Source organism: Panthera onca, chromosome C2 (assembly GCF_046562875.1).
Source record: "Panthera onca isolate mPanOnc1 chromosome C2, mPanOnc1 haplotype 2, whole genome shotgun sequence".
Lineage (NCBI taxonomy): Eukaryota > Metazoa > Chordata > Mammalia > Carnivora > Felidae > Panthera > Panthera onca.
Genome location: NC_138347.1, coordinates 140887180 through 140914165, shown reverse-complemented (window position 1 = coordinate 140914165; position 26986 = coordinate 140887180). Strand labels below are relative to the sequence as shown.

Below are 26986 nucleotides of genomic sequence, written 5' to 3'. Positions count from 1 at the left end.
CAGGCCAAACCAATCTCTTTGTCAATAGCAGGGCCCAAATAGATAATGTGGGATGAGTCTGCCCTCTGTCCAGGAGAGAAGCCAAATTGTGTAACTCTACAGCAATGACGGGAGCAGGTTACACGGTTTGGGTGGAAAATTGCTCTTGTTCATGCATAGAAGCAGATCAGCTTTGGGTATGAGCTCCTCTCAGCTGGGTGCCTTGCCCAGAAGGGGGTGGGGCTGGTAGCCTGAGAAACTGGGTATTTTTCCCAGGCTTCTGGGTCACTGCTTGCCGCTTTTCAATGCCCTTTAAAAAGTTACCTCGAGGAAACTTCTCACTGGCAGCTGAAGAACCTGCTAGCTCCAGGGGAAGAATCTGGGCAGGACCAAAGAAGAATTTTCTCCCTTATCTATTTTTCAGGGCTCATAGAAAGTAGGATTTAGCACATTCATTTTAGACACACGGCCAAAAGGTAGCAGTTTAAAACATATTTAGTTCTGTTCGGATTTTTAGGCTTCAAGTAATCTGATTTCCTTGCTACTTATTACGTAAAACAATTTTAATCACATAGATATTTGCCTGATATTTAATAGTTTGGATCAGGGCATGATGTTAGCAATACCTTGCTCCCAAAATGCTGTGATAGCTGCATTTAATTAAAAGAATTTCATATCTGAGATTTTCCTTAAGAAAACCATCTACTTCTCACAAGAGTCTGTTCTATTTTACTTTTGTTTTAAATTTTTTAATGTTTATTTATTTTTTGCAAGCCAGAGCACAAGCAGGGGAAGGAGAGAGAGGGAGTGTGACACAGAATCTGAAGCAGGATCCAGGCTCTGAGCTGTCATCACAGAGCCCGATGTGGGGCTCAAACCCACAAATTGTAAGATTGTGACCTGGGTCCAAGTCGGACACTTTTAAACAACTGAGCCACTCAGGCGCCCCTGTTCTATTTTACTTGAATCATCTATTCCAGAATTATAGCTATCAATTCTGTGCGTTGTTTTTTTTTTTTTTTTTTTTTTTTTTTTTACTGATTTGTTTAGGTCAAATAAAATGTTAATCCATTTTGGAGGTATCTTATGTACCAGCTTATTCAATTTGTTTGTGAGCCCATGTGTATGCTGAGCCCCTCACCCATTTCAAATGATTTTTTCCCTTTATTTCTGTCAATTATCAAAGGAATAACATCCTTATTATTTAAAAAATTCGGGGCACCTGGGTGCCTCAGTCAGTTAAGCATTCAACTCTTGATTTCAGCTCAGGTCATGATCTCACAGTTTTGTGAGTTCTAACCTGGCATCAGGCTCTGCACTCACAGCGTGGAGCCTGCTTGGGATTCTCTCTCTCTTGCGCTGTTTCTGTCTCTCTCTCTCAAAACAAAACAAAACAAAACCTTAGAGAAGAAAACTTAAAAAAAAATCAACAACACAGGAAAGTTTGAAAATAGAAGGGCCTCATTCCAATGTCACCCCTGTGGCACCCCTTACCATCTGTGGGCTAGCTTGGAAAACAAAAGAGCTTTTCTGCAACATGTGGCCATACTTCTGGAATTCCAGAATGTCAGACTAGAAAGAGGCATGGAGATCATTTATTCAAACCTTCTTTATTCCAGATAGCAATATTTAACCCCCAAAAGGGGAGGTAACTTGTCTGAGGTTGTCATTTCAGTATGCCCATGTCTTGGCCTTGAACCCAAGTCCTTGTCATCTAGGACCTTTCCTGGGATATCACACTGCTGACAAATTTTTAATCTTTAACCATTCATTTTGAATACCTTTCATTATTATTTGGATCACAAAAGCAAAGATGTTTAATGTAGAAACTCACCCATCATCTTGCCACCCACTATTGAAATGTTGGTTTATTTCCTTCCAGGCATTTTTCTGTGTCATTGTTGTAAAAAATGGGATGAGACTTCACATAATTTTGTGCACTGCTTTTTTCCCTTAATGTATGATGAACATTATTTCATGTTAGTGAACATTATTCCTTAAAATTATTTTTAATAGTTACATATCAATTTGCTATGGATAGCCCATGATATTTTAAGTCTCATTAATGTTCATTTAAGAAAAGCATCGATTTTTCAACAAGAAGCATGTTGTCTTGACCATAGCTGAATACAAAATCTTTGAATATTTTGCTGTATGAAAACCTTGGAGTGTAGAAATCATGGTTGTTCTATAACTTAGACAATTCTTGGAAAAATTTTTAGTGAGTCTTGAAAGCCCAAAGTCATGTCCCTAGATTAGATATGCTATAGTTAAAGTAAATAACATTAGATCACTTTAGAGAACAAATCTGTTTATCTCTGACTTGGTCAAAGATGACTTAATCATTAAGCTAATTAGCCACACCACTGTTTTATTAGCCATGTGCAAGAAGTGTTAGAATAATCTGCCTTACTGCTTGGCAGATAAAGCCTCTGCCTTCCCATTGTCTTTTATAATGCCAATAAAACAAATAATAATAATGGTAAAAATGGAAGTAGCTACTATTTATTGAGAATGTAAAGGGTGTCAGCTATGTGCCAAGCTCTTTACAAACATTACACTTAATTTTCACAACAGCTCAAGGAGGTAAGCTCCAGTTTTATCCCAACTTTATAGAGAAAAGAACTGTAGCCTGAGATGGCATAGGTAGTGAATGGCATAATACAGACTTGAACCCAGACCTGCCTCACTTAACTGGGGCTAGGCTCTCCGAAGTGATTCTGATGGATTTTTTCCTTGCTGGTGTAAATTTCTTTGTTAGTGGTGGTTCTTAACCTTTTAGGGATTGTGGAACCATTGGAGAACCTATATCGTTGCCTAGAAAATGGTATATTTGAAAATAAATGCAAATTTTTAATCAATTTCAGAAGTCACAGTCTGTAGCCTGAAAACCCCTACACTTGAGCAGTATCCTTTTGGTCTTTATAATTGTTCAATCTCCTGGAATCTTTTGCAGCAATTCCAATAACCCTATAAGAGGAACACATGGAGTCCTACCAACTAAAATTGTGACAGTTTTTGCAGGAATAGAGTATTAGTAAATGGAAACAGAGATGGCGGGAAGCATTTGTTACACATTTCACCTGTTCCTCATTTGTTTCTGAGACCAGCCAGCTCTAGAGGGGACCCCTAAAAATTTTAATACTAACACTGAATCCTAACTACAAAATAACTTCACAGACATGATCTCACAGACAAATAACTAACTCTCAAGATACTCAACAATTACTTAATGAAATACAGAGTGAAACATTCATGTTCCTCCCACTTAGAATAGATTAAGTTAAAGGAACAGAAGAAAATTATATAAATATTAGTCTGCATAACATGTTAAGAAGATAAAAAGAAATCTGGAAGTCTAGTGCAAAAAAAAACCTCATGAACATTACGAAACCAACACAGTGGGTTGACAGTTTTCTATGTCCCTGCCCGCATTGTTAATGCAAATAATTGAGGGTACGTTGTTTTTCAGTGCATTTTTTCTGGTCATCTCTAAACTCTATGATGCTCCTGATGATGTTAGCTTTATAACTTTAAACAGTTGATTTATCTCCCCAGTGTGATATAAAACAAGAAAGGAAATAACTTCTGCTTGAATTTAGAAAGATAAATCACAATAGATAAGGCTGTTCTTTTAACTTTTTTATTTTGCTATTGGAATGACAGAGTTTACCAGATAATACATTCTAAAATCCCATTAGGAACATGTGCTAAATGGAATCTCCTTAAAGTATATAGAAACACATTCTAAATTTTTAGGGGAAGCGGGAGCAAAGCAATGGGGACAGTTGGTAAGACATTTGTCTCCGTGTGATCTATGTTGTTTGAAATGTCTCAGAATCGAATGGCTAAAATGTAATGCTTTTCTTCCATTTACTGAAGTGTATTTTGAAAGTAAAAATGTGGCACTGTGCCTCCACAATTCAAATAAATAACATTCTCAACTAATACTTACATTATGAGTACTTCTATAAAACTAGGTACCTTGATTATTTTTCTTTTAGCGTATTTATAATATGCAACATATTTGAGGATTAAAGGCCATTCCACATGGACATCTGAGGCTCCATCTAAATGTCTTCTCTCCTGTTATGTCACTGTTATTGGTTTGGAGTTTGGTCTTTCTTTTTGACCAATAGGAGTCTAATTCTCCCAGGGCTTAAGTTGGGTGTTTACAGAGGAACGTTCATTCTTGCAGGCTACTGATACAACATTTGCTACACTGTGGGGGAAGGAGATGCCTCGACTCAGTCACTTTTACCATCTATAAAAGGTTTGATGGGGGATATTGAAACTAATAGGCTTAATTATTAGCAGTCAATGTATGAACTAGTATCCTATTGACTGGTCTGAAAGAGTTGAAAATGTTGAACTCACAGAAAGGCAAAGATATTGCATTTGGGGAGAATAAAGCTACTCTTTTTGTAATACCTAACAGCAATTGAATATAAATGGCAAGCCATAATTTCAGGCTTCTATGAGAGTAATGGGGTCTTGAGCTCTGCTAAGCAGACCTGAAGAGAGCTTGACAGCTGAGTGGTCAACCAAATTAAGCTGCTTCATCTTTTAGGACGAAAGATGATGTGAAATCATTTGTGTGGCAGGTATTACCAGCCCACCATGACCACTGTGGTGTAGACATAAAGTGGTTTTCTTTTCTTTTACCTTGCTACATTTTCTCAGAACCTCACTGTTGAGATGTGGACCCTGGGCCAGCCCCAGAGCAGCTCATTAGAGACACAGAATCTCAGGCTCTCCCTAGAATCTGCCAACCAGTTGCCCAGGTGGTTCGTCAATGCCTGAGAAGTTCTGATTTAAATCACCGAAGCAATGCCTGAATAATTGCTACCATTAAGACCCTGATGATCTCATGTAGCTTCCAACGGTGCCTAACCTTTCTCTAAAGGCAAATCTCCTCACTGGGAAATCTGTCCTGCTAGTTTAGAAAAGTATAGGCTAAGAAAGCATCTTAGGTTCCTTTCTACTGAGATGTTCTTCCCTTTCTCCCCTACTTTCTTCCAAATATTGTGTAGTCCAATAAAGCCTGATTAGTAACACAATTAGGTGAGATTTGCAAATCTATGACACCTAAAAACCTCAAAGCCCACAATTTAGTTTCATCCTCTTTTTCCAAAAACTCTTTCTAGAATGACAAATTAGAAATTAAGTGAATTCGCAATCCCCTGCCTTTGCCCCCTTACTCTCTATGTAGGCTAGGCAATGCTCTGTCTGAGCCAAATGAATAAAAACTCTGAAAGAGAATTATTAATCAACTGGAGAGCATACAAACTGATTACTGAATGAGAGGAAGATATTTATACACATTTATCACTATTAAGTACAAAACTCTATTTCATAGTCTCACAAAATGGAGAGGAAACTGATTTCCTTTTGAGATAGTTTCTATCTGGTGACAACCAACATAGATTAAATGAACGCATTCCTATCAGCTTTATGAACACTTTCAACTTATTTTTAAATGCCTTGCTCTGAGAATCTAAAAAGACCGTATGCTTTCTTTCTTACCGACTTAACGCGAGAAGTTAATAGTTTGCAGAGAAATTCAGTGAAGCGATTGATAGAATGCTTTAAAAAAAATGTATTCCAGAGAGTAGAACAATAATAGTGATGTCAAAACAGCAGTGCCACATTCTCCATCGCACTTAAACCAGCACTAGGCCTGGCACATCCATTTCTCCTCATCAGCCAGACGAAATGCAGTAGTAAAAATCAATCCTGTATTTCACTGAATCTTATAATACAGTTCCCTCTTCTCTGCCTGTTAATAAAATATCCCCTTGGAAGGAAGCCAGAATTTTCTTAGGCAGTTTAGATTTTCTGAATAGAGGAAAATTGGAAAGGGGGAGGTAGCAAAGGCATATAGAAGTAAAAAATTGTAAGGTCAAAATTTCTGTCCTAACAGATTGACTAGTCTGATTATTTTTCCAAGTATCATGACGATACCAGTGTTTTAAATTGAGTCATAATTGGGGTGCCTGGGTGGCTCCATCATATGAGCGACTGACTCTTGATTTTGGCTCAGGTCATGATATCACCGTCATGGGATCCAGTCCTGCCTCGGGCCCCTGTGCTGGGCATGGAGCCTGCTTAGGTTTCTCTCTCTCTCTCTGCCCCTCCCCCGCTTGTGTGTGCACACAATAAATTGAGTCATAATTAATGATTTAACTGAAGTCATGCTGCATTCTCAACCCTCAGCAACACTGAGAAACCAAATCACTTTTTGAATTCACATTTCTCCTGCACTGGCAGAACACATGGGATAATTGAAGCCCCCAAGTTGGGTGAGATCTCTCAGGATCTCAGAGGCAAGTGTTTAAAGAAGGGAAAAGAGGAAAAGAAAGGTTTTGCTGGGAAGATTGAAGACAGGGTTCAAAATCAAATTGAATATCCATTTGCGATGCCTTCCAACCCTACTTAGGAATGGATGATGGAGGTGGCCATTCTGTGTTCAATGCCAAAGAAAGAGACCAGAATCTAAACTTCCTAGTCTCTGCTGTCTTTAAAAACAAAGTCAAGTCTTCATCCCCACAGTGCCTGGAACACAGACAAACACTTGGTCAAAGCTGATTGAAGGAATGAATCAAGAAGAAGCAATCACTGTGTGGACTTCATCCTTGCTCTTTTCATACATTGAGTGGAATTCCTTCTCCATATATGAGACTTAGTTGTGTAGAACTTTGGGCTGGTGCCATTTTGGAAAATGCCATTCACTGCTCTGCATTTCATATAGTGCTGTTGAAAAATTAAAAATAAAGCTTCAATCTGGAAAGCTCTGATTCTCTTTCTCCTTACTTTTATAATCCTGGGAAAGGTGTTTATTCACTCGGGGCCTTAGTTTTTTCTTACTCTAAAATCATCATCTTTTACATCTTGCCCCACTCTTAAAAACCTATATATCTGAACCAAGGACTTTAAGTCTGCCTCTAAACAGTGTCAGATGAGAGACTAGGAATTTTAAGAGAGGGAGATCATAAATTCTTAAATTGCATATAAAACTCATCTTCTTTTCTTGAAAGCAAATTATAGATACTGTTTGGTTAAGCCATACCCACCCTTGTAAATTCCAAACATAGGTCTAGTTCTAAAGAGTAGTAAGAAGTGTATCCCATTATTTTTCTTAACAGCCTTATTGAGATATAATTTATATACCGTGCAACTCACTCATTTAAAGCGTGTGTACAATTTAATGTTTTTTAAATATATTCACAGCTGTGCAACCATCACCACTAATTTTAGATCATTTGTACCACCCCCAAAAGAAATCTGGTACTCGTTAGCACTCACTCCTCATTTCACCCCCAACCCTAAGCAACCACTAATGTACTTTTTGTCTATGAATTTGTCTGGTCTGGAAATTTCATATATATGGAATCAAATAATATATGGTCTTTGGTGACTGGATTTTTTAACTAAGTATTTCCAAGGTTTATCTGTTATGTAGCATGTATCAGTACTTCATTTCTTTTTATTGCTGGATAATATTCCATTACATGGACGTATCACATTTTATTTTCCATCCATCAGTTGATGAACTTGGGGTTGTTCCACTTTTTTAGGTATTATGCATAATTCTGATAAGAACATTTATGTGCAAGTTTTTGTGTAGACATATGGTTTCCTTTCTCTTAGGTATATACCTACCTAGGAGTAGAATGGCTGGGTCATATGGTAACTTTATTTTTAACCTTTTGAAGAACTGCCAGACTGTTTTCCAAAGTGCTGCAGCATTTTACATTCCTGTCAGCAGAATATAAGGTTTCCTATTTCTCCACACTATCAATAGCAATTAATATTTTCCACTTTTTGGACTATTACTATCTGGTATCTTACTGGGATTTGGATTTCCATTTCCCTTCTGGCCAATGATGTCCAGCATCTTGTCATATGTTTGCTTATTGATTAGTTTTGTATCTTTTTTTTGAGAAATGTCCTCTCAGATCCTTTGCCTATTTTTAAATTGTGTTGTCTTCATATTATTGAATTCTTTATATATTTCTAGATCAAATGCCCTATCAGATATATGATTTGCAAAGTTTTTCGGCCATATGTCCCGAATAAAATACAAATTCCATTCTTGAATGCATTCATTTACTTTTTTAGAAGTGTTGGAATCCTAAAGAACAGGTAACTTGATCTTAATCCAAATAATTATCTATTATACAGAGGCATGAAGAATCTATCTTTATTCCTAAAACATCTATGACACAACAGGATCACAGAAAATCACATACAACGTAAAATTAGTTATTTCCTGATGATAGATTTGGCAGCAATGACAAAAATCAGTCTCTAAGTTATGAAGAGAAACAAGTAGTCAAAAGATATGTGATTGAAACTCCCATAGCTTATCATTGATAGTTACAGAACACCACTGTGTATTCTGATTAAGAAAAGTTGAGAGTTTGGTTCCCATCTTACTGGGATTGTCATGATAACAACACAAGAACTTTTAAAAAGCTAGATATGCTATAAGGTCTTTCAAAATCATTCCTTAGAATTTTTGTTTATTACCTCCTATGTATTTTCCAAAGATTGAATATTTAGTTTCATAATTTTTGTTTACATGTTAGAAACAAAGAAGTATAATATACACACATATGTGTGTGTATGTATGTATATACATATATATATATATATATGTATACATATTTTCTTTCTTTTTAGGGATCTCTCTTACTAAAATCAATCATGTTAATTATTTATGAGCTTCCCAGGATTAACTCATTCATTTAAAAATTAACTGTACTGTCTACTTCAGACTCTGGGGTAGGTGCTGGCAGTAAGGTGGTAGATTGTCAATCTGTCAATCAACAGACCTTGATTGTCTCATATGGAGCTCACAGACAATAATCAAGTAAAAATACAAATAAATCTAGACTTAAACATGTTTAAATTGCTGTGAAGGAAAAGAACAGGTGTTAAGAGAGAATAGTAGGGAGTTCTATTTTAGGCTAACAGGTCAGGGAAGTGTGCTGAGACATATGGAGGATTAGATGAAGCCAGCCAGGGGAGGAGGAGAGCATTGCAAACATGGAGAACAGCATATGCAAAGGCCAGGAGGCAGGAAAGAGTTTCCTGGGTCCAAGGAAAGATAAGGCCAGTGGGAGCGACAGGTGGTAAGTGAGGTGGAAAATGGTAAGAGATAATATCTCAGAAAAGGGCAGAAGCCTCAGTTCACATAACAGATTGTAGGCCACATTCAGGAGTTTGAATTTTATTCAGAAAGTAGTTGAATGATTTGGAGGGTTTTAGCAGAGGAAATGACATGATCTGATGTAAACTTTAAAAAAAGCCCTCATGGCTGCTTCTTGCTGTGTGGAAATGAGGTAGAAAGAGAACCAAGATGACCATTTAGGAGGCTTTTGAATTTGCTTAAGCAAGCAGTGACAGTAGCTTGGGCAAAGATGGGGTGCTGGAAAACCAATATGATGGATGCATTTTAAATTATTTTGAAGATATGGTGTGATGGTTAACAGTGTGTGTTCTAAAGCTTGACTGATTAGGTTAAAATACAAATTTCCCCTCTTACAAGCTATATGACCATGGGCAAATTAGCTTCTCTATGCCATCGTTTTCTCAGTAGTAAAATGTAAATAATAATAAGAATCTTCTTGTAGTGTTGTTATGAAAATTAAATGAGTCAGTAATGCACTATATGCGTCATAAGAATATCTGTCACATAGTGAACCCTTTAATAAGTGTTGGTATTGTTTCTGCTATGTAAATGAAAAGGTTTTGATGATGGTTTGGATCTTTTTGTTTTTAATGTGCATTTATTTATTTTGAGAGACAGAGAGAGAGAGAGAGAGAGAGAGAAAACATAAGTGGGAAAGGAGCAGAGAAGAAGGGGGACAGAGGATCCGAGGCAGGCTCTGCACGGACAGTGCAGAGCCCAACTCAGGGCTAGATCTCACGAACCGCAAGATCATAACCTGAGCCGAAATCAAAAGTTGGAAACTTAACCAACTGAGTCACCCAGGCTCCCAAATGATGGTTTGTATCTTGTTTTAGATGTCTGAGTTTGAGATGTATATGAGATATCCAAGTGGAGATGTGAGAAAACTCAAATCTGGTGCCCAGAGTGGTGTCCTGGGCCAGAGATAGAGCTTGCGTTCAAGATCAAACTACAATGTACTGAGTAAATTTGCAGAACAGTCAGCACTTGAAAGTGATCCAGCCTTGTCCTGGACTGGCCAATGGCACATCAAAACATTCAGTGACTTGCTTTGGAGAGGTGGCAAATATGGCAACGACTATGGAGATTGTCCTCAAATAGACCATCTTTTGAATTTTCCTCTCCCACTTACAAGCTGGGTGGCCACGGATAGTCAGAAGTGTTGGCAGTAAGATTCTATCGGTTCAAGAAGGATCATGGACAACTCTCAGTTTTCTGTCTTGAATTCCAGGTAATTTGTAGGGCCAGTTCCTGGGGTGAAGGAAAGTGGCAGGAAGCATGTTTCTCAAAACCTCAGCTTCCTTGAATGGATTTTAGTATGTCTTGCTCACGGGTGAGGACCTGAAAGAATGTAAATAAATGCCTGGCATAGAACCTGGAACGTGGTAGATGTTCACTAATGTTTTTCTTGTCTGCTTTGGGCTCGTCTCCACTTCTTGCATCAACTATAAGCATCTCCAACACCCTGCCTAGATCTGCTTCCATTTGTAGAGTCAGACATAAGATAGGAACGGTGAGGTAGGTGCGGAGCAGGGCGAGTACTAGGGGGAGGTGAACAAGGCCTCACTCACCTTGGGCATCAAAAAACTAAGTAATCAACATAAACATTTCAATGTCTTATTTTGACAAGTCAAAATTGGTGAAAAAAGTCCATGATGAATAAAATATCATATTTTTTAACAAAGATAGGACAGGTATTACTGATTTGTCCTCTTCTCTCTAGCTCTAGGACTCAGTATGGCACTGTGACAAGGTGAAAGCAAAGAAGAAAATCTTCCACTCCTGGGTCCCCAAGAGTCTTTCTCATTTTTTCTAAAGTTGGTAGCTAAGAGCCAGTCAGCCAACTTGTGCCCTCCAATGATCTCTAGATGCTAAAAAATGTGTTCTAACAGCCTGTGATACTGGGTACATTTAGGGATGGGGGTTGAGGCCTCTACTAGCCCAGCCCCCAACCTTCTTCTATCAGTTGCATTGTGGGAGCTGGAACAAGGTTCCCGGGTTCGCCCCACCTCAGTAAACGCAGACCCTTGTGACCCTGAAACTGTTGAGCAAACACACAGTGAAATAACCCAATGCTCTATTAAAGGCTGGGGTTTAAAGGTCGGCTTTGTGCTTATCTGCTGCAAGCCTAGTTCACTCCCTAGATGACTCTCAAGGTTGTTTAGCACTTGCAATATGGACTGAGAGGATGAGCATTTCCTTTCAGAGTGGGTAGCTATTTGCTTTGCAAGGAGCTGTCATTGCCAAGAGGAAAAGAGCAGGTCAGGAGCGGACAGAAGACGAATGGAGGTCCCCGGACAAGGAATGCTTCCTCCTGACTTTGACTTAGAAAGCTCAAGGTACATACGGTACATGTGGCAGCTTCTGACTTTCAGCTCTTTCCTGTGAAAATCCGAAAATTTCGGACCAAAACGATTTGGTAATTTAAACTCCGTCAGCAGATACATAGTGAGTAATTAAAGGACAGATTTGTCAAAGCTCCTATCTGTCATGAAGAAACCATTTATGGAATTTTGAGCTGGCAGGTCACTTCTCCTCTAACGAAAGCCGGGTCTGGGGAGCCAAATTTTAAAAAGTTACGTTAAGAATTTTTATTGGAATTGAAAGGAAAAATTGTGCCTAATTTTTAAAACATGTAACTGCAAATGTAGCATGCCATCATAATGTACATTTATGAATTGACTACAGTGAGTAAAGAGAGAGTCACACGAATAAGGAGCTGCTGCTGAACATGGTCTACACGTCCATGGCACTTTAAGATTGCAACATTTTGTTTGGTGACCTTCATACCAGTTGCCTGCATGCACCTTAATCTCTCTCTCTCTCTCTCTCTCTCTCTCTCTCTCTCTCTCAAAAAAGCTGAGCCTGCTGTAGATTGGTCAGTTGTTTCTGTTTTTGTTTTTTAATCTAGTTTTTCATTTACCTACTGCTTTATTATGCCTGATTTAATTTGTACAAAAGGATGAAGTTCATTATTACAGAACACAGAAACCCATCTCTGAGTTTTTAGGAAAAATGAGTGCAGGGCTGGCATGACTGAGACTGAAAGACCTCCATGAGAAATCAGGTGGTACACTTTTAAGAGTAAAAGTAAAGAATGCTGCAGAAAAATTGTAGACTGTGTACACAAAGGCACAAAGGTAAGAGTGTAAAATAACTTTTTGTAAGAAAGTAATTTTCAGACTGAAACAAAAACTCAAAGTTTAAGGCAGAGTAAATGTTGGGACAAGTCAGCTTTTGTGAGGGTTGCCAATCTGGAAATACGGGGTCTGACGTAGATCTTGCTGTCCGGGTACCCACCCCTCTGCAGGAATCACTTTTTGAGTATCCCCTCTTTATTTCTCAAGAATGAATGCAAAGACTATTTGGACTATGAGTAAATATTGCAAGGTCTCTGAGCTGCAGTTGTACAGTATATCCATGGAAGTTATTTCTTAAAGAATTAGACAAAATTTTTAATTGTGTAAGTAAGAATACTAAATACTAAGTTGTGATGCTTTGTTCAAAGAGGTCTAGTTGCCTCCCTCCCTCCCTTCCTTCCTTCCCTCCCTCCCTGCTTCCTTCCTTTCCTCCCTTCCTCCTCTTTCCTTCCTAAGTAACTACCTAGCTTGCTAATTCTCCTCCCTCCTTCTTTCTTCCCTCCCTCTCTCCTCCTCCCTTCCTTCCTTTGCTCAGTTATTCTTCTGATGTCTGTCTTATTTCAACCTCTATAATCAATAGTTTTGAATCAAAGCAGTTAGTGCAACTAAGAACCAAAAAGCCAAGTTAGTATCTTTTTTTTAACCTCCTATTTTTCATCCAAACTTAATCTTCTCTCTTTCCACATTTTTACAGTTATTACTAAAACCAGCATTTATGCAAAAAATCTCAGCCTCATTTGACTTAAGATATTCTCATATATAAATATAAATATAAATGTATATGTGTGTATATATATATGTGTTATTTAACTGACCAATGTCTTAAATTTCTTAAAATGGCTAGCCCGTTTTGAAAAATCTTTACTTACTTCTCTGAAATAAATGTGAATACAATGTGAAAATAATAATAATAAATACTAATAATAAAATGTGAAAATAAACGTGAAATAAATGTGTGTTTTCTGCAGCACGCAGAAAACCATTAACCTGACTCAGTTTTCAGGAGAGAACATAAGACATTCCGTTGCAAACTACAGCTGTTGGACGAAACGTTCGTCTATTCATAATCAGGGAGAACAATTGAGTTACTTTCCCTGCTGAGCTAAAATATAGTACTGCTATCCTTTCTCTGGTGGTGTTCTCCACCATGAGTTACTGGGTCCTGGGAGTTTCCTGTCAAAAAGCCCATTTCTATCAATTGGCCATTGCACGTTCCTGGGAATGGGTGCTGTGGCATTGGTGTGACATGCTCAATTTTAATGTGAGAGTGGCCTGCCCTTATCTCAGAAATGGGTCGTGCATATGTGAACCCATGAAAACAGCAGGGATGAGGTTTAAAGCAAAGAAAATCCATCATACTAGTATACAGCGTTCACCATATCTCTACTAAACCGTGTGTGTAGGTAGCTTATATTCGAGAGTGTGAAATCATCATTTCTACAGGACTTTTTGGTTCCCTGTTGCCCTTTTCCTTTGCTTTTCGCTGACTGGCTTTGCAGCCAGTGATTTGTTGCTCCTGTAGCCAGCCGTGTGCCTTCCCATCATTCCCCCTCTGCCAAATTCAGAACCTGCCTTGACCTTCAAACTCAGGCCATACCTGCTTTGACTTCCTTCTGTCTTACTTTTGTCCTTGACCTTCTTTTGGCTGGTTTGTTCACCATTCTCTAAATTCATACCTCCCTGGCCTGTCTTTGTGTGGGCTCCTCTGTCATTTATTTTTAACTGGTGGCACATCATCCTTCACTGTCATCTGCTAGCTTGCATTCTCCTTCCCTCTGAAAGCCAGCTGCAGGACTGTTCTTCTCTGAAAGGACCTTTAAATATTAGATTTTTGTACTCTGGGCTTGTTAACTCTTGACCATTTCAACATATATTTAGTCAGACAACGTGAAATTGTCGTAAACGTTCAAGGACCAAGATTTTTATTTTTTATAAGTTTTGTATGCTCATGACCAGTGGGTGCGTAATGGGGTGTATCTCAGTTCAGGAAATGAACTTCCAGGTTGTGGTCCTGGCAAGATGGGGTGTAAGTAAACGAGTCTATTTTATTTTTATTTATTTATTTATTTATTTATTTATTTATTTATTTTTAATTTTTTAAATGTTTGTTTATTTTTGAGAGACAGAGAGAGCACGAGCGGGGGAGGGGCAGAGACAGAGGGAGGCACGGAATCTGAAGCAAGGTCCAGGCTCTGAGTTGTCAGCACAGAGCCCGAGGCGGGGCTCAAACTCATGAACCAAACCATGAGATCAGACCTGAGCCGAAGTTGGACACCCAACCGACTGAGCCACCCAGATGCCCCAACATGTCTCTTTTAATAAGGACATATATATTAAGGCTGCTCCCACATCTGATGAAACAAACCAGGGAAAGACCTGCTTATCTGTGTATTTTAGCTTTCCTACTTGATAGCATTTTTCTCTGAAAATTATATAGTCATCTCAGGTGGTCATTAATGTTATCAATGTTGTAAAGTTCCATTTTGTTGTACCTTTTTTTGCTAGTATTGCCTTTGTCAGAATCGAGCAATAATTATTTATTTTGCTGGAGACTCTTTTGCTATCCTGACCATGTTTAAATGCACAATTCAGTGGTATTAAGTGCATTTATACTGTGCAACTATCACCACCGTCCGTCATCAGAACTTTTCATCTTGCAAAACTGAAAGGTTATACCCGTTGAATAATAACTCCCCGTATCCCCTCCTGCCAGCCCCTGGCAACCCACATCCTACTTTGTGTCCCTGTGAATTCAGCTACTCTTAAGTACTTCATATAAATGGAATCATGTGGTGTTTGTCTTTTTGTGACTGGCTTGTTTCAGTTAGCATAATGTTGTGAAGGTTCATCCATCTTGTAACATGTGTCAGAATTTCCTTCCTACTTAAGGCTAAATAACATTCAACCAGCAAATGCTTTTTAAAGAACTTTGCAACAGCATTTTGACCCCTGACTTGTGTTTATTTGTAGTTATGCTGATTATTTCATACATGCAAGTATTTTTTAAATAGGTGTTAGGTTATACCCTTGTTTTTATTGATGATCAATGAAATTAGATTATGACAGTGTTAATTTGATTTTCCTTAAATTCTCAAAAGTCCTAAGGTGTTCACAATTAATAATAGTTTCATATTTTATTACATATAGGAGAAGATATATCTTTGATATTTTCTTACCTCGAAAGAGAGAAAAGTTTTATAAGCAAACATTGCTATTTTCATCACCAAAATGTAGATTATATTAATCACTTCTCAGAATTAGACACATTTTAGGCATTTATAAACATTAAAAATAATTTAAAATATGCAATAATATTTTTCATCATTAGATTAATCATATTACAGAACGTTTGGAGAATGCGAATTAGAAAAATCACTTATAGTTCCATCTCCCAAATATAACTTAGAATTCTAGTGTCTTTGACCTACGCATATTTTGATTACATGGCTTTCATTGTGTTATGTTATACATGCCACTAAAACTTTAAACAAGAAAAAGTTGCACAAAAAAATGTGAACACTTGTTTGAACCCTAAAGCACATTGGGAAGGACTATGAAGAAAGCACAGTTCACATGTGTTTTGACATCAGCGTTCTGCTGGTCCATGTGATTAGGGATGATGGGGTGGGCCTCAGGCATTCTCTAGTGACTTCACCAGAGCAGGTAGGAATTGGCCAGGTTGAAATTGGCCATATTTATGGAAAACGCCATCTGTCACTGGGAAGAAAGAAAGAAATAGGGAGAAGCAGAGTTGAGAGATGGAGGTGCTGTGGGCATCTTGGCAGCCTGACTCGCGCAATTGCTCACGGTCTGAGGATGCCTCAGATTCCTTCCACTAAAGCTCCTTTTTTGATTAGGTTTTGAAAATTGGGGTTTTAATTCTCATCAGTGAAAGAGACCTGACTAATCTGTCTTGCCTTTGACTTATTTATGTCCTGTTTGGGTCATCTGAATGATTTACTAGCTTGATACTCTTCAAGCTGATACTACTACTCTTCCGTGGAGTTTCACCCAGCAAGCAAGCAGGTATAGTTTCCCCTATGGCTTTGTGACTGGCATTCAGTAGGTACTTAATAAATGCTTACTGAATTAAGTAGTCTTGGTGACAAATACTCTCTTTCTTTGAAACCTGTAGCAGTCTTGTTGGGCAGCAAGAACCAACTCTTTGTCTCTTTGTAGTTCAAAATCCTGTGATACCATTTAGGAGACAACTGAAATATGAATCCTTCTTTCCACTCCCCTTGCCATTTACAGAGCACTAATCACTGACACGTTCTAATGGCTTTCATTGGTGATTTATCACCCAATCCCTGCCCATCCTTTACCCTCCAGAACTCAGTCCTTAGAGTTTTGGTGTTTAGCGCTTTAAATTTACATTAAGGGGGACCACCACCATTCATCCTAAGAAGGGGGTTTTGTGTTACCGATTATACACAGGATAAGTAGAAGTAAAGTGGAAGAAATAAAGATAACCCTGTGTCATAATGGTTATATAAGTGAAAAAATGACAGCTGGTAATTGAACTTAAAATTAATGTATTAACAGGACAAGGTAAAACAAAGCACATTCCCGCCAGGATTAAACTTTCCCCTTACTGCAAAGAAAGCCATGGCAGGAGAAAGCTCTCTCCCTAGGTTTACTAAAGTTCACTTAGACCGGTCTGATTTGTTGAGATCATTTTAAGTTCAGGAGTTCAATGTGTGTGTGTGTGTGTGTGTGTGTGTGTGTGTGTGTTGTTTTCTCTTTATTTAATGGTTAAACCTAGTTAATTGTTACAGAATGGCAGATTGTAAAGAATATTCAATAATATGTAAAATGCATCAGTGGGTTTTTCTCAGGGTAATGTATTATAATTTATAGCATTCTTTAAATGCTTCAGATTTTTTTTCTTGATTGAATTTAAAAAACATAGTTAATTGAAGTTCTATTGATTTGAGTTGAAAAGTAATTGGAATGGGGATGCTATTCTTCCTAATTTTATAATTAAAATATATGTTGCTGAAAAGTTTTCATTTACCTCTGTTTTAAAATTATTTGATTTCTTATAAAAGGAGAGGCAACATTTGCACAATCGTGTTTCCTATGATCACGGGAGACTGGAATGTTGCAAAAAATACTTTGCAAGGAGAACAATGGTATCAGGCATTTGCAGGAAGCCTGAAACGCAGTATATATTGAACTGTTCCTTATTCCCTTTGGGAAGGTAGGGGCGTAATTAATACTATTTAACATTATTACTTATTATTTATTTACTTCTAATTACTTGTAAGTTCTTTTAACTTACTTACAATACTTATTATTTACTTATGATAATATTATGCAGTGATGACCCAAAACATCCACTGTACCACTAGACTATTTTATAAGTCAAAGAAATACCACCATTAAGACTTCAGACTTGGAATAAGATCAGAGGGGAGGGAAATGGTGGAGGGATGGAAGTGAAGAAGGAGACTCTATCTATGAACTCTGGGTTACCCCAAGTGTGACTGCTCCTTCATGGCTTTAAAAATTCATACTGTTCAGGAAATTCTGACATATAGTCAAGGGACGCTTCAGTAAAACAGTCTGGGACAATCCGTTTAACCTTTCAATGTTAATCTATTTGTCAGATTAGATACCAAAAATCCCCTATCTTTCTCCCCAAAATATCCTTTTTCTTTTGAATGTAGGCAAATCTCACTGACTGGAATATTAGCTCCCTGAGGGAAGAGCTACAGAAGATGGGCTTGTAAAGAAATATACCTGCTTTCTAGGAATTTAACTTCCTGTTGGGTAAGATTAAAAAAATAAAAAACCACATCTATAAAGATAACTAAAAACTTCAAACAGTGTGTTTCAAGTATATAGGGATTGGCAGAGTCTATCAATTTGTTTAAACGTGTTTAAACTCCATGAAGTAGTTTAAAGAATGGGCTCATTCTCTGTGTTCCTGGGTCCAGACCAGGGCCTGGCACATGGCAGCTATACAAAGCAATAAATATTTGTTGTTGTTAATGATGTTGATGTAAATAGAGGTTTAAAACTCTACAGTCAAAGTTTGGAAAATTCCAGATTAAACAAGGTGAAAAAGTCTACTTAGTCATTGTGGATTTCCAAGAGGGTATTACAGTACATTTGATTAGGGGACTCTTTAGAATTGTGGGACAGCTCACAGGATTTGCTTCATTGTAACACACTGGGAAATTCTGGCAAAAACAAGAAACGCTTTAATGGTGATAAATTTTCTGTAAGACCACACAAAGAGAGGCTCCAGATTTAAGTGAATAATAAGAAGTTCAAAATAGGTCAGCCAGGTTTCATTCCTTCTGGAAGACTATAGAGGAGAATCTGTTTGCTTGCTTTTTCTTTCACGTGCTCAAATTCATTGACTGATGGTGCTGCAATCACTCTGACCTCTGCTTCTGTCTTTTTTCATCTCCTTCTCTTGACTCTCCCGCCTCTTTCCCTTATAAGGACCCCTGTGACTATATTGGGCCCATCCAGATTTTGCAGGACAAGGTCTCCATCTCAAGATCTTTACCTTAATCACATCTGTAAAGTTCCTTTAGTCATGTAATGTAACAAATTCCCAGGTTCCAGGATGAGGATGTGGACATTTCTGGGGACCATTATTCAGCCTCCCACACCCACAATATTTCCTCTAACCCCAGAGAATACCCAGTAAATATCTGCTGAATATCACTGAGAGATTGGATGAAAGAGTTTTAGTAAACGCCCTGAATTATGCTGATAAAGAATAAATGGACTTCTGATACCATCATTGCAGTAGGCTTTGCAGGAATTTTCAAGAGTATAGGGTTTTTTTTGAGAAAAGTCTTTCCATGGTGGATAGTGTTGTGAAATGATAATTTAGCAGAGGCAAAATGCATTTCTGCAGAAACACACATCCTCCCCTCAATAATCACTCAGGATGCTGACTTTCCCCCCAGACCTGCTTCCTATGTTGGGATTGTTTTATTGTGGCCAGACTTTGAGTAGGAAGAAAGTGGAGGTTGGCAGAGTTAAATGGGAAAAGGCCAGAGTCGAAAGAGTAAAGAAAGAATTAGCCCGAGCTGATGGAGAGATGGCTTCTAGGATGATTCCTTTTAAAATCTAAGGTGGTTTATGAGATATCCACTCCACCATTTCCCTCTGAGATTGTGCCGTAAAATGAGAGGGATACAAAAGGCGGACTTCTTTATTTCCTTAGGAGGTTATGTCCAATGGGTCCAGCTTCTTGTTTTTCTTCTCAATCATTGTTTTGTTCTCATTCTTTACAAAATAAATTTCATTCTGATGTTTACTTTAGAAAATAAAGATTAACTACTCTAATATTCAGAGATAGCCACTGCAACATTTTGCCACATTCTTACCCAATTTGTTTTCTCTGTATATATTATTATGTTACAGAATCAGGACCATAGTCTAGGTATAGTTTTATATCTTACCTGTGTTCACTTGACAGGGAGCATTTTCTCAATGGCATTAAATACTCTTCAAAACATGATTATTTAATGACTGTATAATGTTGGACTTTTTGGATGTACAACTATAGCTGAATGTTCATGCTTTCTCTTGGAAAAAATGATGTAGCCTTGCATTTCATCTTTTGCCATTTTCTTTCTTGCTTCTACATAATAGTAGATGCAATCAAAGGATGTGAACATGTTTATAGTTCTTCTCAGATGTGGCCAAAGGTATTAATTTACACTTATACTGGCAGTATATCAGTCTCAGTTTCTGTCTCTCCTCACACTTGGTAGAATTAAGCATCAGTCATTAAAAAATTTTTTCAACACTTATTGGACATTTATAGTAATTCTTATATAACGTGTTCATCTATATTCCTTGCCCATTTATCAATGAGGTGTTAATATTTTGCTTATGCACTGTGTTAAACTCTTTATATGTCCTATCTCTGGAAATTATTTTCCTAGTTGGGTGTTTGCCTTTTAATTTGAAGTATTGTACTAATACATGACTTTTTTCATGTTTAATTACTGCAGCCAAATATGTTACTGCTTTCTGACGTATGGTTGGAAATTCTTTGTTTGGCCCAATATGTAATAAATAACCACCTAGATTTTTCATAATCCTTTATAACTTTATTTTTTACCTAAATACGTAATTCATCCATAATTTAGTTTGACATATTAAATGAGGTAGAAATATAATTTTTAACTATTCAAGTAGTTATTCCAACACCATTTACTGAATAATCCCTTCTTTCTCCATTGAGTTGTGATTAAATCTATCTCTGATTAAACTGGCAAATACATTTCTGTATCTGGGCCCTCCATTCTTTTTATTTTATTTTTTTACAATCTGTTGATTATTATAGGGGAATCATATTATATTTTCTATAACACATATCCATTTCTGATATGGCAAACCCTAACCCCTTCATTATTTTGTTTTAAATGTGCCTTAGCAATTATCATCTGAGCATTCTTCAAGGCAAATGTTGGAATTAATTTTTGATTATAAAAATCCTGGTGTATTCTGCATAGAATTATATACAAACTATGAATTATTTTGAAGGATTTTGTATCTTTACAATTTTCAATCATTTCACAATATGCCTCGGTTTTTTCAAGTCTTATTTGACGTGATAGAAAAATTATTTCTTCATATAAGTCCTGCATATTTTTGAAGGTTATTCTTGAGCATTATATACTTTTTATTTAGCTATATTTGGGATGGTAGGTATTGTTTTCTAATTGGTAATTACTGTTATATGAAAGATCAGTTTTTATATTTTGTTTTTTATTCTATTTATTATTTTTTACCTAGTTCTTTTTAGTTTCCCTAGTAAACAATCATGTTATACCAAATAATGATTCTATTACCTTTCTAAAGAGCATACTTCATATTTCAGAATTACATCTTATGGTATAAACTAGAATTTCCACAGCAGTGTTAAATATACTTAATTGTATTTATTCTTATCTTGTTTCTGATTTTCTTTCTGATGGGTTTTTCCAACCATGTTAAGTGATTTTATTGCATTCCTAATAAGCTGCAAGTATTTTTTTAATCAAAAGGGGTTTTGAAATGTTGTGAAATGCCTTAAGATTTATTTTTGGTAGGTTATCCTTTATATGAAAACATAACACAGAAGCCAGAATATAGGATTTATGGCCAGACAGACATGAGCTCAAATTACATATCTTCCTCTTAGAAGTATATAACACTGAGTAAGTTATTTGTCTTCTTCCAATTACAGTTTTTTATCCTGTAATATGAGGATAATAATATAAATATCTTGTAAGGATATTGTGAGTATCCAATGAGAATTGTTTGCATTTCACCAGACTTGATATAGAGTATCATATTAAAAAAATTATTGTGTAATTTTTGCCTTTGATCTATTAAAATGATATACTATAATCACAAATTTCCTAATATTTAATCATCTTTTTGTTCTTGGAGTAAAGCCTAGTTGGTCACGATGAAATGTTTTCATAACTCATTGCTGTATTCAATATTTGTTGTTTATTGCATCAATTTGCATGAGCTGGTCTTACGTTGAATTTTTATGTTGTCTTGTTAGTTTTTACATCAAAATGATGCTTAACTTCATAATGTGATTGGGAAGTTTTTATTTTTTTCTGTGCTGTGAACAGAAAAAAAATGTAATGGGAATTCTATTTTTCTTGAGAATTTTAAAGAAGTTTCCTGTGGAATTTTCTATGCCTGGATTATTTTTTGAACGAGATAATGCTTTTATAACTTTTTAAGATTTTTTTTCTGTTTGTTGGTGTTTGTTTCTCTCCTTATTTGTTCTATTCAACGTGTCTGTTTCTGCTTGTGTTGATCTTGGTAATTCACATTGTACGTAAACATTGTCCTTGTGTTAGTATTTTTAAAATAATAAGCATGGGATTGAACACAGTATTCTCTTACAATTTCTAAGATTTTTTATATCTGTGCTTCTCTCTCTTTTTCCTGGCTTACTGTATAATTCTGAGGTTTATCTGACTTATTTTAAAGAACTACCTCTTGGGTTTATTTATCCTACTGTCTTAGTGCCTCTCACTTCTGTAACATAATATGGTAGTCATTAGACCCTAGTTTTTATATACTGTTAACTCTGCCACCTCGAAAGTAGTCATTGGTAGTCAGAGATCATTTGGGCGCCTCAAAGGTCACCCTTAAGAAAGGAGCTGGTGTCGTTCCAAGGCTGTGAGCTATTAGGGACCAGTCTGCCTGGGTTCACGTCCCAGCTCTGGCACTGACAACCCATGTAATCTCCAGCAAGTTACTCAGATGTTGTATGTTATAGTTTTGTCATCAGCATGTGAGGATATGAAGCTCTGAAAACAGTGTCTGGCATGTAGGAAGTAGCTTTTAGCTACCTTCAATTTTATATTTGATAATCAACACTGCTGCTGTTCTCAACGTTACGGTTTATAGATACCGTTGTAAGTGGAAAATTCTAAGACAAGTGGAACATTAAAGTATTCTTTTGCTTTAAGTTTCTTTTTATTTTTCTTGAGAGAAAAGATAGAGTGCAAGTGGGGAAGGGCAGAGAGAATGGGAGAGACAATCCCAAGCAGGTTGCACGCTGTCAAGCACAGAGCCCAGTGCGGGGCTCGAACTCGCTGACTGTGAGATCATGACCTGAACCAAAATCAAGAGTGGGATGCCTAACCGACTGAGCCACCCAGGTGCCCCTAACATTAAAGTCATTAAAGTATTCTTATTTGTGATGTTTGTAAGGGTGTCCAGCCTTTAGAAGAACCAGACACTCTCATTAAAAGATACTCCAGGTATTAGAAGAAAAAAAAAAAAAAACCAGACTGTGAAGTTACAGTTAATCTGTTCAAAATCCACATTGGTAGAAACGCAGGGGTTCCTCACATGCTTCTCCCATCTGTGTGGGTCCTCACGTATCTGCTGATAGCTGTATTCCAAAAGTCAGAGATAAAGGTGTTTTCTTGAGGAAGCCAGCGATTTTCAGGAATGGCTTAAGTATTATTATTTGGGGAGGGGTGGCAAGGGTATCTTAATTAGACAGGCTGTTTGTTTGGAGAGGGTTCTGTAATGATGGAAAATATGCATGTTTTTTTCTGCCCAGTATGTGAAGGGCGCACCTAATCGTAGCAGCAGCAGGGGCAAAGGGTAGATGTGCTCTCTGACAGTCATGTCACGTAGGCAAGTGAGGCGCTAAATTACAAACAGGCGATTCCATTGTGTGTGTGTGTGTGTGTGTGTATCGTGCTGTGCTTCACATTTATTGCCTTCGTTGATTCCATGATCTTCTCTTGGAGTGCTGTGCCTGCTAGAATACTTTCTTAACCTTTGCTGCTTGCAACATCTTCCTGTACCTCCCCAAAGGGAGAGGCCTTCCTCACTGTGCCTCCATTGCTTTTGGGGTAAAGTTCAAACTTCATAGTAGGCACAGAGAAGGCCTCTCCAGACCCATATCCTCCCACCATTCTTCACCAGGCCTCACGGTGTTAACCATTGTGGCAGGCAGAAGTCTCAGATGCCCCCCCCCAGAGGGCCCACCTCCTGCTGTGCATGCCCTCTGCGATCCCTGCTCTTTGCTGGGGACAGGACCTGTGAATATGATGGGACTGTCACTCTTTTGACCACATAAGACTCTATCTTAGCAGAGAGTCTTCTGCCAGCCTTGAAGAAGCAAACTGTGGTATTGTGGAGAGGGCCACATGGCAGAGGATGGCAGGTGCCTTTAGGGACTGAGAGCAGCCCCCAGCTGGTGGCCATCAGGAAAAGGTGGCCCTTGGTCCTGCAATCCAGGGAGCTGAATTCTCCCAACAACCAGGGAGCTTGGAAGGGAACCTTGAGCTTCAGATGACTTTGTAGTGCCAGCAACACCTTGATTTCAGCCTGATGAGATCCTGAGCAAAGGGCCAAGCTGACCTACGCCATGGGACTGACCCATGGAAACTGTCAGATGATAAATATTGTTGTTTTAAGGTGTCAAGTGTGTGGTAATTTGCTGTGCAGCTATAGCAAAGCAATGCAATTAGCCAGTTATTGCCTTCCACTCATCACCCATTTCCTTTGGTGCCACCATGTCCATGTGTCCCCATCCAGGGCTAAGTTACCATCCCTCTGGCCTCCCCGAAATTGTCGTCCTGTTCTGTGTGGGAGAACATGATTTTTTAAATTCTGAAATCGTACTCTTGATATGGTCTTTGTCTCTTCGGATTACTTTTATCCATAAATCTATTTCCAGCATCATATTCTGTTTTTATATTCTGTTAAATGAATGTGAGTGCAAATATGTTATGAATTAGTTATTTTGCATTCTTCAAAACTCACTATATCCAAATACGTATATCCAAATAGGGTCTTGGAACAAGCATGAATTAAGCTGTGTGAGAACTACAGGGTGGTAAGCTATGAGGATTCACCCTTGGCCCTCTCAAGATACTAGTTTTTTATCAATAATGTTGGTGAGGATATAGATTGCATATTTATCAAAGTTGTGGTTGACATGAAGCCTGGAAGCATGGAAAATGCTTTGAGTAACAGAATTAGCATCCAAAAGGACCATTTCAGGTGGGTTTGACAGGCCAACTCTAGCAAGATGAACTTTAAGGCATTAAGGTGTAAAAAGCCCTACAGTTAAGGGGGAAAAATCAATCTAGAATCTAAGGATAGGGTAGGTAAGACAGACAACATATGCAAAAATATTTAGATTAGATGTTTACAAGTGAATATAAATCAGTGGTATATCAAGGCTTGAAGCTGAGCTTATTTGAATCATCAAGTTAATTTTAGATTCTATTAATTGAACTGCTGTGTCTAGAACAAGAAGAATAGTCCTCCTCTGCTCCACGTGAGTCACCCCTAGAGGGTGGGGTAGTTTTGGGTACCTCTTTTAATGGAGTCATAGACAAACTGGAATTTCTCCACTGGGCAGGGACCAGATGAGTGAGCAGATTTTAGTATGTGAGTACAATATTGTGGAATAATCTGAGTTGTGGATATTTTGTCCGTGAAAGAAAAGGCATCGAAGGATTAGACTTCCTTTCTATAACCTTGGTGAATGGAAATTATGGGGAAATAGATTTTTTATTTTATTAAAGAAGTAATTACTGACATGTACTTAACAAAATAGACTTAGTGGCCTTTGGGAGCTGTTGGGCTCATTGTCCCGGAGCTGTACGAATAAAGGCTAGCAGATTTGCGAAGAGGTCTTTTGAATACAATGTCACAGTGAGACAATGATGGACCAAAAGAGACCAAAACATATAGAGGCAAGAAAATGTCATTAAAGGTAAAGAGTATAGAAACTTGTGTGTGTGGTTTCATACAATAGGCGGTAACACAGCATAATTCCAGGCAGAGGATCGGGTCCCCCAGGTTGCCCAAAGTTCCCCAAGAGTCAGTATCCACCCCTTAATTAGGCCACCCATGTGGAATGCAGATTCCTCTAGGTGTGAGAAACTGCCTGTAGCAGATGCTGGTCTTGTCCCACCCAGATCCCCTTCACTGGCGAGTGCACCCATGCTCCAGCTGCTGTGGCTGTTGGCCGCCAGCCTCTCACATCTGCACCCTCCCCTTTAAAATTGCCCTTGATTGATGCTGTCTGCCTTATCCAAAGACGCCTGGGGGGTTACAGCACCCATCCCTGGGGGATGGCCAATCACCGGCTGATGCAGAGATATGGGGGCTTAGTCCCCCTGTCTCTGTGCAGGACAACCTCTGAGGAGCAATCTACACTCCTGGTGGGATCAGGCTAGACTTTTCCTGGCATCACATCTCCGTTGTCTTCCCCTCTACCCTCTCATGCCTCCTGTGCTCCCTCATACATTTCCACTAAGAGCCCTGACTTGTGCAGGAATTGTCATCTCAAGGTTTGCTTCTAAGGTTCCTTATCTGAGACACTACCTTTGCCTTTTAAAAAAAAATACATTTATCTATTTATTGAGAGAGAGCACACGTGGGGATAAGGGGAGAGAGAGAGGGAAAGAGGTAGAAACAAGACTTGAGCTCACCCAACACAGAGCTTGAACTTATGAACCATGAGATCATGACCCGAGCCACTCAGGTGCCCCTACCTTTGCCTTTCTTTGGGCATTTATAACTTCTTGCCCCTCTGCTTATAGGAGGTTCTGTCTTTTCATCTACCCTCTTACTCAGTGCTCATAACTGGGCCAAGATATCATCCTCTGTGTTTATATTATGGGACTAGGTGAAGAGAAGGTCATTTTGCCAGAAGCACACCCAGCAGGCTCACGCTTTCTGGCATGTCTGAGGACCTCTCCAGCAACACTGGAAGAGATGCCCTCTGAGAGGCCATCCCCCCGAGCATCAATGATTCTATGGTTCTCACAATACCACTTCATCCCTCAAAGTACACAACGTGCGCGTGTACACACACACACACACACACACACACACACACACTTCATGCACACAACTTCCTTTGTTTCTTCTCTCACAATGGCGATGCCACCTGACCCTCTCTTGGAGATGAAAAGACCGGAGGCTTTCCCTGTGGGGCATCAGTGTTCCAGCACTTGTCAGATTAGACAAACGTGAAGACCAGTTGGTGTCCATGTCCTTTTCCCCTTTTAGCTGCCTTATGTTTCTGCTCCTTTGCGCTTCTTTCCAAACATCCTGCTGGGAATGAGCACCTGGCGATCACCAGCCATGTGAGGTGGCTTGTGGGAGAAGAGGAGGAAGAACTTGGTGTGGGGAAAAGAGG

The 26986-nt window shown here is 38.3% G+C and overlaps 1 protein-coding gene across 17 annotated transcripts in view; it reads left to right on the top strand.

Moving 5' to 3' along the window:
• THRB (thyroid hormone receptor beta) overlaps positions 1-26986 on the top strand; it is a 384269-nt gene that overhangs the window by 30449 nt on the left and 326834 nt on the right. For 2 of the 17 annotated variants that reach the window (XM_060638538.3, XM_060638536.3), the window contains exon 2: positions 17988-18090. The exons of 11 other annotated variants lie outside the window; for them this stretch is intronic. The gene's annotated coding sequence lies outside the window, so the exon portion shown is untranslated. Of the gene's footprint in view, positions 1-11346; positions 11515-12139; positions 12316-17987; positions 18091-26986 lie in introns of those variants that run through there. 4 more of the 17 variants (XM_060638537.3, XM_060638534.3, XM_060638543.3 and 1 more) reach the window with 4 other exon arrangements.